Genomic DNA, 13,199 nt, shown 5'->3' on the forward strand with positions numbered 1-13,199 from the left:
GATGAAGTAAATAATACTCGGTCTCCTTAGGGCTGAGTTATATTAAACTCGACTTTAGTATAACCGAGTTATACTAGCAATCGTACAATGCTATAATGGTACTCGATCTGTACGAACAGAGCTTTTAGGAACTCGGTTCACCTAAATTTGAGTACTGTGCAAATTATGTCATGTCCTCCCCCACCTTCTGGGACCACTAAGTAGAGTTTTCCATGCACAATCTGTGGGTTCTCTTCTAAACGTGGACCGGTCTGAGAGTTCTACCATTGTGTCACAGCTTCTACTGCCAGTTTCAAGTTTAGTTGACTAGCCACAGCTACGTAATTGTTTGTTGTCCACGTCTTCTCCGTTCTGTCAACATCTCACCTGATAGGTAACAACTGATACCAATGTATAACAACACAAATTCTGTGAATGTGGTGTGTCTTCAATGGGGGTACCTGAACATAATAATGTGGTACAAATTATGATAACACAAATTCTGTGAATGTTGTGGGTCTTCATTCTAGATGCATCTGAACATAATAATGTGGTACAAATTTTGCCTAACACAAATTATTTGAATGTTGTGGGTCTTCAATTTAGACGCATCTGAACATAATAATGTGGTACAATTTATGATAACACAAATTCTTTGAATGTTGTGGGTCTTCAATGGGGGGTATCTGAAGATAATAATGTGGTACATGTTGCATGGTAGGAATTAAGATATCTGATATTTGCAATGATTCTGAATTCTCATTTTTTTAACAATATCCTACATGAAACCCAAACACATTGTGCGAACATCATTGTTTTTGAATTTAGGTGTCTGATGGACTAGATGAGACAATTATGACTATAGTATTTTTTAGCATGAAGACTTTATGACTCGCCTAAAATCCAAGTAACAAAAGAAGGGTTTGTCAATATCAAGTTGGTTACGTTTGTTTAGCTGCATGAACACCAAAACATAGGTCATATATAGTTAGCCTATGGTTTCACAATATTACACAGCATGATACAACTATTACTATTTGTGGTTCAGGTCCGTTATGAGTCTACATTACTTCTATGTTTACTATGACGGGGAGGCATATATTAATGATTTGCACGGGCTATCATATCGAGGCCCGAACCAAAAGCAGAAGCTTATTGAAGTATGCCTTGGGATACACATGAGTGAATTAAAAGGGAAGATAATGTCAACTCTGGGGTTAGACAAGGATTCCCATTACATCTCCATTGTATTTCCGGCTCCTCAGCAACTGGTGGGTACCCAAGTTTTCTACAATTCAATTCCGTTACAATGCGACGATGATGTGGGCATAATGTGGGGAGTGATAAAGCAGGCGCTGCAATTCATAGGTTCTGACTTGTATGTAATTGTTACCCCTGTTGGGTTTAATGCCGACGGGGGTTCGCAATATGCCAGTAGAGTTGGAGAGCAAGAATCAGTGCCTATAACCATCGTGTACCCTTCAGTTACAGCCGAGACGTCTTTGCCCTACAACGTTGGACCACGCAATGTGGTTGCTATGGACAATATTGAAGACACCGAAGTGTTAAGGTCTATCCATACTCGTGAGGGTCGAGGGTATACTCACGGAAATGATGATATCCATACCTACTTGGACGAGATAATCGAAATGGATGACACTCGAGATGTGTATGAGGAGTTTATTGATAATGATGGACCGGAGGACAATTCAAAATTTTTAGACGAAGTACAAGTTGAAAACAATTTGGATGCTTGCCCCAATCCGAACCCTATCCCCAAATGGAGGGAAAAGGGTTGGAAAGAAGAGAGATTTCGTTAATATGCCAATATACACATACGAGAGTCTTGGAAGCGTCGAGCACATCATGGTCGGCAAACCTACAAAACTAAGTACAGGTACCACCGCAACAGAGTTCACTGTAGCAAAACCACCATGGTCAACCCTATACGAGAAGAGATGTGAGTTGGAGGAGTATTGTCGATGGCACGGGTTACGAGTTCCTAAGGCACGCTCAGCCGAGTTACCTAGAGATGAACCTGCCAACATACTTGCTCGTCTTGAACAAGAGAACAATCAAATGCAAAGGCACCTAGACCATTTTCACGCAATCCAAAAAGCTAGGAAGCATCTAAAGGGGAAGGTGCAAGAGCGAGCCATGAAGTCTATTAATGAAATTAATGCCTTAGATGATGAAACAGATATTTCAGACTTCTCAGATTCAAGCAATGATGATTTAGACGTTGTTGTTAATGTCTACACATTCTGTGCAATACAAAATGTTGTTGTTAATGTCTGACAAATGATGATTATGTACATTCAACTTTTACAAATGTAAAGATTAACTGTTCATTAGTTTTGGCTAAGTTTATATGAAATTAGTTTTTCATTTTTTCCCTACTGTTCTTTGTTTGCTACATATGAAAATTTAATATGAAAATTTCATAGATTCAATACATACAGACTCATCCAAACCACACATACGAACCACACATATTATTTAATAATACGAATAATTCAGGTTATGACACTATGAGTCGTTGTAGCATATATCTGTATCCGTGTATCTTAGTTCTGCTAATGTACTACTTTATATAGATACATTACATACAAACGTGTTAACCAGACTAACCACTCATTCTTTCTTCCTCTTTATGTACAAGAAAGTTTTTTCGTAACAAACTTTTCTCTGACTTCATGTTTTGTAGGCAAATCATATGAGGGATATGTTTGTATCATCTTCATCTAAGTCTATTATTTCTACCTGATGATCTTCCAACTTTAAGATTTGTTAGGTGGATATTGAATATCAGTGGCAGTCTTATCAAATATAAGAACATCGAAGCTTGAATTTCCTTCATATTTGAAGACTAAAGAATAACCATAACAGATAGAATGGTATTCAATGAAATTGTGCCAACCATTACAAAACCAAATGTTGTTATCAGCTTTCTTCAATCCCACTTGCCAAATACCACCATAGGGAGCAATGAGTGTAGCTACGGTGGATAGCTCAGCACCGTTGAACCCTGACCACAAGTACCCATCCACACTCATGTGAAAACACAGAGCATCCCTCCAAAGTTTATGCATCAATTTTGGGGGTGAGCTGTCCACCATTGCTACACTGATGTTCGCAGTGCTGCATGTGCTGTTCAACAGCTTCACACTGTTGGACCCTGTCCAGTCATATCACCTACACGCACGTCAATACACAGATATGCATCCTTTTGCAATGCACCGTTTTCAAGGATGCAGAGCATCCTTAAAAAGTTTGTGATACATTTAACACAGCTCAGCACTGTCTTGTCAAGTCATGTCAGATGAAGCACAGGAATGCTGAATAGTCTTCACATGAATAAATACGCAACCTCCTTTGCAGTACACATCACCAGACAATGGATAGCTCAGCACTGTTGAACCCTGACCACAAGTACCCATCCACACTCACATGAAAACACAGAGCATCCCTCCAAAGTTTATGCATCAATTTTGGGGGTGAGCTGTCCACCATTGCTACACTGATGTTTGTAGTGCTGTATGTGTTGATCAACAGCTTCGCATTGTTGGACCCTGTCTAGTCATATCACCTACACGCATGTCAATACACAGATATGCATCCTTTTGCAATGCACCGTTTTCAAGGATGCAAAGCGTCCCTAAAAAGTTTATGATACATTTAACACAGCTCAACATTGTCTCGTCAAGTCATGTCAGATGAAGCACAGGAATGCTGAATAGTCTTCATGTGAATAAATACGCAACCTCCTTTGCAGTACACATCACCAGACGGTGGATTGCTCAGCACTGTTGAACCCTGACCACAAGTACCCATCCATACTCATGTGAAAACACAGAACATCCCTCCAAAGTTTATGCATCAATTTTGGGGGTGAGCTGTCCACCATTGCTACATTGATGTTTGTAGTGCTGCATGTGCTGCTCAACAGTTTCGCTCTGTTGGACCCTGTCCAGTCATGTCACCTACACGCACGTCAATACACAGATATGCATCCTTTTGCAATGCACTGTTTTCAAGGATGCGAAGCATTCCTGAAAAGTTTACGATACATTTAACACATCTCGGCACTGTCTCATCAAGTCATGTCAGATGAAGCACAGGAATGCTGAATAGTCTTCACGTGAATAAATACGCAACCTCCTTTGCAGTACACATCACTAGACGGTGGATAGCTCAGCACTGTTGAACCCTGACCACAAGTACCCATCCACACTCACGTGAAAACACAGAACATCCCTCCAAAGTTTATGCATCAATTTTGGGGGTGAGCTGTCCACCATTGCTACACTGATGTTCGCAGTGCTGCATGTGCTGCTCAACAGTTTCGCACTGTTGGACCCTGTCCAGTCATGTCACCTACACGCACGTCAATACACAGATATGCATCCTTTTGCAATGCACCGTTTTCAAGGATGCGAAGCATCCCTGAAAAGTTTATGATACATTTAACACAGCTCGACACTGTCTCGTCAAGTCATGTCAAATGAAGCACAGGAATGCTGAATAGTCTTTATTACGTGAAAAAATACGCAACCTACTTTGCAGTACACATCAACAACCCGCTGCTGTAGCACAAGCTATAGCCATATCAAACAGCTACCTCAGCGAACCACGTGCACCAACAGATACCACTGTACACCCAATGCATGTTCGCAGTTTTGCACGTGCTCCTCAACACCTCACTAAACAATACACTGGCGAGTCATATCATCTTTATTCACGTGAATACTTGCCCTTACATATAGTCACATCCACGTGAATACTTGCCCTTGCAAAACTCCTATATAAAGTCCCATTTACATCTACCCTTGCAAAACATCTACACATACCGAAGTCCCATTTACATCTACCCTTTCGATACTCGATCTACACATTTTGATCTGAAGTTGCATTTTCCAATGTCAATGCGCAATTGGATGCTACCTCGTTTTCCAGATAACTATAGGAGGGAGAGAGATTCCGACGAGAGGGAATACTATGCCAGACTGCAGCGGAAGTGGGACTTTCGCGTGAACGAATCCAACGCTCTGCACGATGATCTCAAGTGACTCGGAGCGCCTCTTGTCGACCGTATCTCACTCACACTGCCACGGCGAAACATGCACCAATATGAGCATGCAGTGACTAAAAAAAAAAAAAAATCTTATGATACTCCGTAGGTCCAGGTATCACATGCTACAACTGGCAGAAGAGTTGGCCGTCGCAACAAACAGGCAACTCACTCCGGCGGAACGTAACAATGTCTTCAACTATGAGGATTACCTGTCTCATGGTATTGTGAACGTAAGCACTATTTCGCAGATTCGGATTGATTGGATAGCTGAACTCATCTTCCAATACCCAGCAACGACCCATAGCAGTGAACACATCGTGAGGCCTATAGAGTTGTGGGTTGCCAGAACCAGACATTGACGTTGAATACAATAACATCATATGATCAAGTTAACAGTGTGCAGCAACTATTGGTAAATAATGTAATGCTACATAAGATGGTACACGACACAAACATTCATAAATTTGTGTACTATTACATACTAAAAATGAAATACTAACACTCACATTTGACAATAAACATTAGACGTTGTTGTTAATGTCTACACGTTGTGCGCAATACAAAATGTTGTTGTTAATGTCTGACCCATGATAACTATGTACATTCAACTTTTGTAAATCTAAAGATTAACTGTTCATTAGTTTTAGCAAATCTAAAGATTTTTATTTTTTGTCAATGAAATTTACACCAGCAATGACCCAATGTACACACATAACACTCATCACCGTTTCTATAGATTACTGTACATTTCTTGTAGCACCAAACAACTAATATAACTCTAATCTACTCACATAATACTCATCTACTCACATAATACTCATTCAAGAGAATACCAAAGCACAAGTAGTAATACAACCTATTAAATGAAAATTCTTCTCTAACAAAAACAAAAATTATGGTTGATAAACTTTTATAATATCTACAACTACTTTTACCTACACAATAAAATTCTCTATGTATTTCAAAGAAGAAAATGAGTTTCTCACTTGAGGTGATAGAGAGATAACACCAACTTCCGACAGAAAATTCTAACCTCTGTTAAGAAGCTGATCTCAAAATGATAAGGAGAATGTAATGTAATATTGCATGAGAAGCTGATCTGCAAAAGGGAGTAGCAAATACTCGATTATACCAAAGCTGAGTATATTTAGTAACTCGATTTTCCCTCCCTCAAGTTAACATTCACATGCAAGCAGGTGATTTGAAATCCCGTCAGTAACTCGGTTTCCCCATTGCCGAATTTTAAACAGTAACACGAGAATATTTTATTCCCAAAAGCCACGCTGGATCGCCACCGTGACAAGCAGTTGCCTAGAACTCGGCTTCAAAATAGTCGAGTTACTTAAATAACTCGATTACTTAGAGATCGAGTATCGAAACAGGGGCACGCCCCTATATAGTTTCGAAACAGGAGCATAGTGCCAAATATTTTGCCCAATAAGGGCAAAAGGCTAGAATGTCCCAAAATTGAAAAACCCCGATTGAAAAAAGAAAAATATTGTTAGCACTTTTCGTGCCTTGAGTTGTGGAAAAATTTTATTGTCAGGAGTTTTCGTGCCTTGAGTTGTGGAAAATTTTTTTACAACATTGGCGTTAAAAACAAAAAGGGTGATCAACCATTGGGTCATTGGCCACTGGACCTAGTTGGAAAAAAGAAAAAAAAAAAAAAGGTTTGTATTATTTATTTATGCCCAGGACTAACGTAATAGGCGGGGTTATTCCACTCACTGAAGTCATCATCATTGACCTGAGTGATCACTGACCAGACCAATCTATCTAGACTAATGTTGGTTCAAACTTGAAAAACCCTGATTGAAAAAAGAAAAATATTGTTAGCACTTTCCGTGCCTTGAGTTGTGGAAAAATTTTATTGTTAGGACTTTTCGTGCCTTGAGTTGTGGAAATTTTTTTTACAACATTGGCGTTAAAAACAAAAAGGGTGATCAACCATTGGGCCATTGGCCACTGGACCTAGTTGGAAAAAAGAAAAAAAAAAAGGTTTGTATTATTTATTTATGCCCGGGACTAACGTAACAGGCGGGGTTATTCCACTCACTGAAGTCATCATCATTGACCTGTGTGACCACTGACCAGACCAATCTATCTAGACTAAAGTTGGTTCAAACTTGAAAAACCCCGATTGGAAAAAGAAAAATATTGTCAGCACTTTTCGTGCCTTGAGTTGTGGAAAATTTTTATTGTTAGGACTTTTCAAGCCTTGAGTTGTGGAAAATTTTTTTACAACATTGGCGTGGGGGAATGAACTTGAGCTCGGGCCAAGAGCTAAAGAACAAATAGATCATGTCTTAAAAAATGGGCCCGGCCCAAAGATACGATTATGAGTAAAGAACTCATAGGAATAAATCCCGTGGAGGTCTGAGCAGGTTACCATTACCAAGGCGCCCTCCGAGGTAATAAGCAGGGTGTTTTCCTATAGCAGATACGCCAGGAACCTCGAAAAGCCAATTCTCCTTTTGTCCAAGATGTCACCATCATCAAACTCGCCTCAAGAAGCACCATGAAAAGATAAGGAGCACAGAAACAGTTATCTCCGCATTAATGAGATGTTTTCTACCTAATCTCTTCCACCTTAAATGTTGATTGACTAGCCTGAATAGTGAATACATCCCAAAAGTCCTATTTCATGATGAAAGAATGGTAGAGTAGGAGGGTGATGGGACAAGTATCTTCAAAATTTAGCTAGAAATAGGCCAGCTGGGGAGAGAGTGAAGGGGAAGGTGCCTATAAAAGGAGGAGAGGTGCAATAGAAAAAGGGTTGAAACATATTGAGAAAGTAGACTTAGAGAAGAACAAGAGAGAGAAAGTTGTAACAGCGAAGAAGAAATAAGAGTTTTTAGCTTTCAGCCTAACCCTTTGTACCTTGGGAAAGCAATCTCTATATCAATAAAGATCCTTTTCGTTCCTTAACACTTTATAATTAGTTGTTTAGATCTCCCATTATGCAATTTTTACCCTTTAATTTTTATAAATTCATTGTGCATGTAAGTTACTTAGTCACTGTAATCACCACAGTGCTTGTTTTTGATACCCACAATAGGCATTCTGGATTCAAATACCCCCTCCCAACTATTGAATTATTACAGCACAAAAAAAAAAAAAAAAAAAAAAAAAAAAAAAATTGGGTTAAATTTTGTCAACTTTGTCACATTAAACATGATATTTTAGTAGTGTTCTGTATTTATATTGTTTAAGGATATCTTAATAATAATATTCTAATTTGTATACTGTTTCACGAATTGTCATGTATCTATATAACTTATCACTATAGTGGGTTCCAAATTAGCTTAATTGGTGAAAAAAAAATTTCTTTGAATAAAAGATCTAGAATTCAAACTCTCTACACCAAAAATCAATCGATGTATTAGTCTGATGATAAAAAAAATTATTATGAAGCAGACGTTACATATTGAAATTCTATCATATATAGTAATTAATTATACAAGGAAGGCCATTGCCTTAATTCAACAACCCAAAAAAAAAAAAAAAAAAAAAAATTCTTACAGTCTAATGCTGATGACTGATGAGTGAAAGCCCCCAATGTTTAGTTTAAGGAAAAAGAAAAAGAAGAAAAAGCAATATGAATCAAATAATTCCTGTAACGTGGAAAAGGCAAAAAAGTACTCTCCGGCGAGTGGAAAATGGGTCCTAGTGTTTTTACGCATGACTCACTAGTCCATACCGTGTGGAACAAGAACTTCCACTTACCGTGTGAAAAAACAAAAATAAAACCTTAAACAATGACTTTTATGTTTGAATGTGGAAACAACAAGGTCATCCCAATCTAAAGTTAGTTCACACTTTAGTGATAAATATTCATCGTTAATGCATGGCTTTCGCTTCATAAAAATGACTCATCATTAGCGTTCTCATTTTCAGTAAACTACTCCATCATGATTAATTACAATCATACTATTGTTGTATTTCTTCTTTTGTCCTTGGGGATATTCAAACTGGGTTCATGCACTGAAAATCAGAGTCAGACTAATGATGTGACAGTGAAATGCATCCAAAGTGAAAGAGAAGCACTTGTCAGCTTCAAGAATGGCGTATATGATACTCCAGGTAAGCTTTCTTCATTGGTCGTCGGTGAAGATATAAAATCTGAGTGAATAAGGAATTATTGAATTGATTAATTATCGTTTACAATTATCTATATATAATGACTGAATTGATTAATTGATTCACGGAAGGCGTAACAAATTTTCCAGGTAAGCTTTCTTCATGGGTCGGTGAAGATTGCTGCCAATGGAAAGGCGTAAAGTGCGACTACGAATCAGGTCATGTTATCAAGCTCAATCTTAGCAACCCAGATGGACGCTGCAGGCACTATGATTATACCGGAAGAGTCACTCGTAAGTGTCTAAATTGCCGTCGTCCTCCGCCGCCTTGTTGTTCTTATCTCATGCGTAGCTCATTGCACTGTAAGATAACTTGTTCTTTGAATATTTCAATTACTTGGATCTAAGTTGGAATGAATTTGTTTAGCAAAAAAAAAAAATGGAATGACTTTAAAGGTATCTGAATTCCTGAATTTTTCGGCATGCTAGTGAAGAACTTAATGTATCTAATCTCTCTTATATATCAATCTTTTTCAGGGGAGGTTAAAGCATCTCTTTCAGGGGATGAGAATGCATCCTTTTCAGGGAAGATTAGTCCTTATCTCGGCAATTTGTCAAGCCTAACGTATCTTAACCTTGAAGGAAACTACGATTTGTCTACCAAAAATTTGGATTGGGTCTCAAGTCTCTCTTCTTTAGAGTACCTGAATATGGGGAGAGTGAAGATCAATCATACCAAAGGAGATTGGCTGCATGCAATTAACATGCTTCCCTCCCTTCAGGACTTAAATTTATGTTCATGTCAGCTTGAACACTTTCCATCTTCCCTTACTTTCCTTAATTTCTCCTCTCTTCAAGTCCTCGATTTATCATACAACTCATTTAACACCTCCATACCTCAGTGGTTGTTTAATCTTACGAGCTTAACAAAACTTGATTTGACATTTAGCAATCAAGGAGGAAAAATCCTTGATTTATTTGGGAGACTTGGAAACTTGCAATACCTCTATCTTGGTGGTAACCATTTCTATGGTTCAATTCCAGCTTCTATTGGCAACTTGTCATCCTTGAATGAGTTGGACCTCTCATATAATCAGATGAATGGAACCATTCCAGAAAGTTTTGGGCAACTCTCAAAGCTAGTCAATTTGTATCTCCTAGAAAACTCTTGGGATGGTGTCATAACAAAAGCCCAATTGATGAATCTCAAAAGCCTAGAAGAGTTTATGCTAACAACTGATAAAAATCAGCCTCTAGTTTTAAACGTGACATACAACTGGTTTCCTCCTTTCACCCTTAAATCTCTTCATCTAGAAAGTTGTATCATTGGCCCCAAATTTCCTTTTTGGCTTCAAGTTCAAAGTGAGCTAACCCATGTCACCCTAAAAAACGTTGGAATCATAGGCACTATACCTGAGGAATGGTTCTTTAAGATATCTTCTCAAGTCACCCACTTAGATCTATCCAACAATCAGATAAAAGGGAACTTGCCGCTCCAATTAGCATTTCCAAATGTGGCTAAGCTATTTCTGCAAAACAATTTGCTTTCAGACCCTATCCCATCAAATATTAATGATCTAATGCCAAACTTGCAATATTTAGATCTTTCAGATAACCACCTCTATGGTGAAATTCCTTTGTCCATATCAAAAGTAAAATATCTTAATATTCTTGTCCTCAGGAAAAATAATCTTTCAGGGGAGCTCCCTTATCATTGGAATGAGTCACAAATGGGCTTGCGCGTTGTGGATATTTCATACAACAACATATGTGGAAAAATTCCGAGCTCAATGGGTTTCTTAGGAAACCTTTCTATATTAGTGTTGAGCAACAACAATCTTAGTGGAGAAATTCCTTCTTCCTTGCAAAATTGTTCTCTTGTGAGCATTGATTTTGGGGGGAATCGTCTCTCGGGGAATCTTCCATCATGGATAGAATCAAACATCTTCATGCTACGCCTACGATCAAATCTATTCAGTGGAATCATCCCTCGAAAATGGTGCAATCATTATAAACTACACATCTTAGATCTTGCACAAAATAATCTTTCTGGGGGCATTCCAGATTGTTTCAACAACTTTATTGCTATGGTTGATCACAACACCTCTTGGTACGAGCCTATTGAGAACTATACAGAGAAAGCAAACATAGTAACAAAAGGAAGAGAGTATGAATATGATCGTACTCTCCAACTTGTTACCTGCATTGATCTATCAGGGAATAGTTTGACAGGAGGAATTCCTATTCAAATAACAAGCCTCACAAGATTGGGTACGCTAAACTTGTCAATGAATCATCTAAATGGAAGCATTCCCGAGAATATAGGAAACATGCGGTGGCTGGAAACACTTGATCTCTCAAACAATAGGCTTTTTGGACCTATTCCTGGAAGCTTGTCTTCTTTGACATCCTTAGTACACTTGAACCTATCATTTAACAACTTGACAGGAAGAATCCCATCTGGTAGTCAGCTCCAAACACTAATTGATGTAACCATATACGAGGGAAACCCTTTGTTGTGTGGCTCTCCTCTTCCGACCAAGTGCCTAGGAGATGAAACATCTGATGGCCCAAGTATTACCGGTGTTGATGACAAACAGGTGGAGATGATTATGAAAGGATATGGTTCTATGCTAGCATCGGACTCGGGTTTGTTGTAGGGTTTTGGAGTGTTTGTGGCACCCTACTATTGAAGAAGTCATGGAGGCACTGTTACTTTTGTTTCTGTGATGACATCAAAGATAGGATAGCATTGTTAATTACGTTGAGAGTAGTTCATTTGAAAAGGAAATTTGGGCTAGAAAAAAATTGAAGTTTGTAGATTGGAAAGTTGTTTCAGTTCTAAGTTTGAGGTATGCATTTGTTTTGTGATATCTTGAGTTAAATATTTTTTATCTTGATTTTTCTGTTGGAGTTTTTGGTTGTTGTACACGTGTTTTCCTTTGTAGTTGACCTATTTGATGATTTGCCTATGCTCTTTTCCTTTTTGATTTCTGAGATTACATTTATGAATTTTATGATTTTGATTCATTTGAAATTTATATTGGTATTAGAGATAAGATGTAGAAGATTTTTTAAATTTTTGTTCAATTCATTCTTTGTTTGCATCTTTTGCATGTTGGTTGTCTAGATTATATGTTTGATAATTTAGATTGTCAACTTCTATTTCATAAACGAATATTGTCCGATTTTTTTTTGGGAACGTTGCAACATCTCAACAAATCTAGTGCACAGGTATTGGATTTGACATGTGTCTCATCTCAACAGGTCCTAAGAAAATTTTTTAGGTATATTCCTATATTTTATGTGAAATTTACACTTTTACCCCCCAAATAAAATGCTTTTAGTTGCTGAATAAACAGAGCAAGACTTTTGCTCTCTATCAGCATAGGGAACCCCGAATAATCAATGGACAAGGAAAAAAATCAAGTGGTCAAAGGAAGTAATTCTGATCGAAAAGGCCACAAAAAGAGAAAGAGGGTCTTATATTGTTGAGTTTGTTGACTGAAAAGGATAAGGAGAAAGATTGAAAGAGGGACTCAATATTTTCTATAAGTTCATGCATGTATGATGCATGAGGCATCATTAATTTTTTTTTTCTTTTTTTTTTTTAGACATAACTACTGTGAAAAAACATAAAAAAGATTGTGTTTGGATAATTGAATTTGGATTTGGATTTAAATTTGAATTTTAAAGTGATGGATTTAAAATGCCTAAATTTCAAATCTAAATATTGAAATATATCTTATGAATTTCAAAAAATCTATAGACTTAGAAGTTCTTTTAAATTCAATGGTGGATTTGTCAAATCTAAATTTATGTGCCCAAATCATGCCATCAAATGCACACATAAAGTTATTTTCCGTGTATGTTCGATTGGAAAAGAACCTTGCATGGTTCAATCTTCAATGGATTAGATTGTGCCAATGTAGTCATCACACTGACATATCCATTGGGAAAAGTTGATCCGCATGGTTCATTTGGAATAGTTGCTTAGTTTCTACATACTTGGCATGAGCTGATTTTTACTAGAGTTTATGAGGGTCTTTTCTATATGTTTCTTGTGT

The 13,199-nt window shown here is 37.7% G+C and overlaps 1 pseudogene; it reads left to right on the forward strand.

Moving 5' to 3' along the window:
• The first annotated feature begins 8,964 nt into the window (after positions 1-8,964).
• Positions 8,965-11,961, forward strand: LOC142636722 (receptor-like protein EIX2; annotated as a pseudogene).
• Positions 11,962-13,199: the final 1,238 nt, after the last annotated feature.

This window comes from Castanea sativa, chromosome 5, assembly GCF_040712315.1.
Source record: "Castanea sativa cultivar Marrone di Chiusa Pesio chromosome 5, ASM4071231v1".
Classification (NCBI taxonomy): Eukaryota; Viridiplantae; Streptophyta; class Magnoliopsida; order Fagales; family Fagaceae; genus Castanea; species Castanea sativa.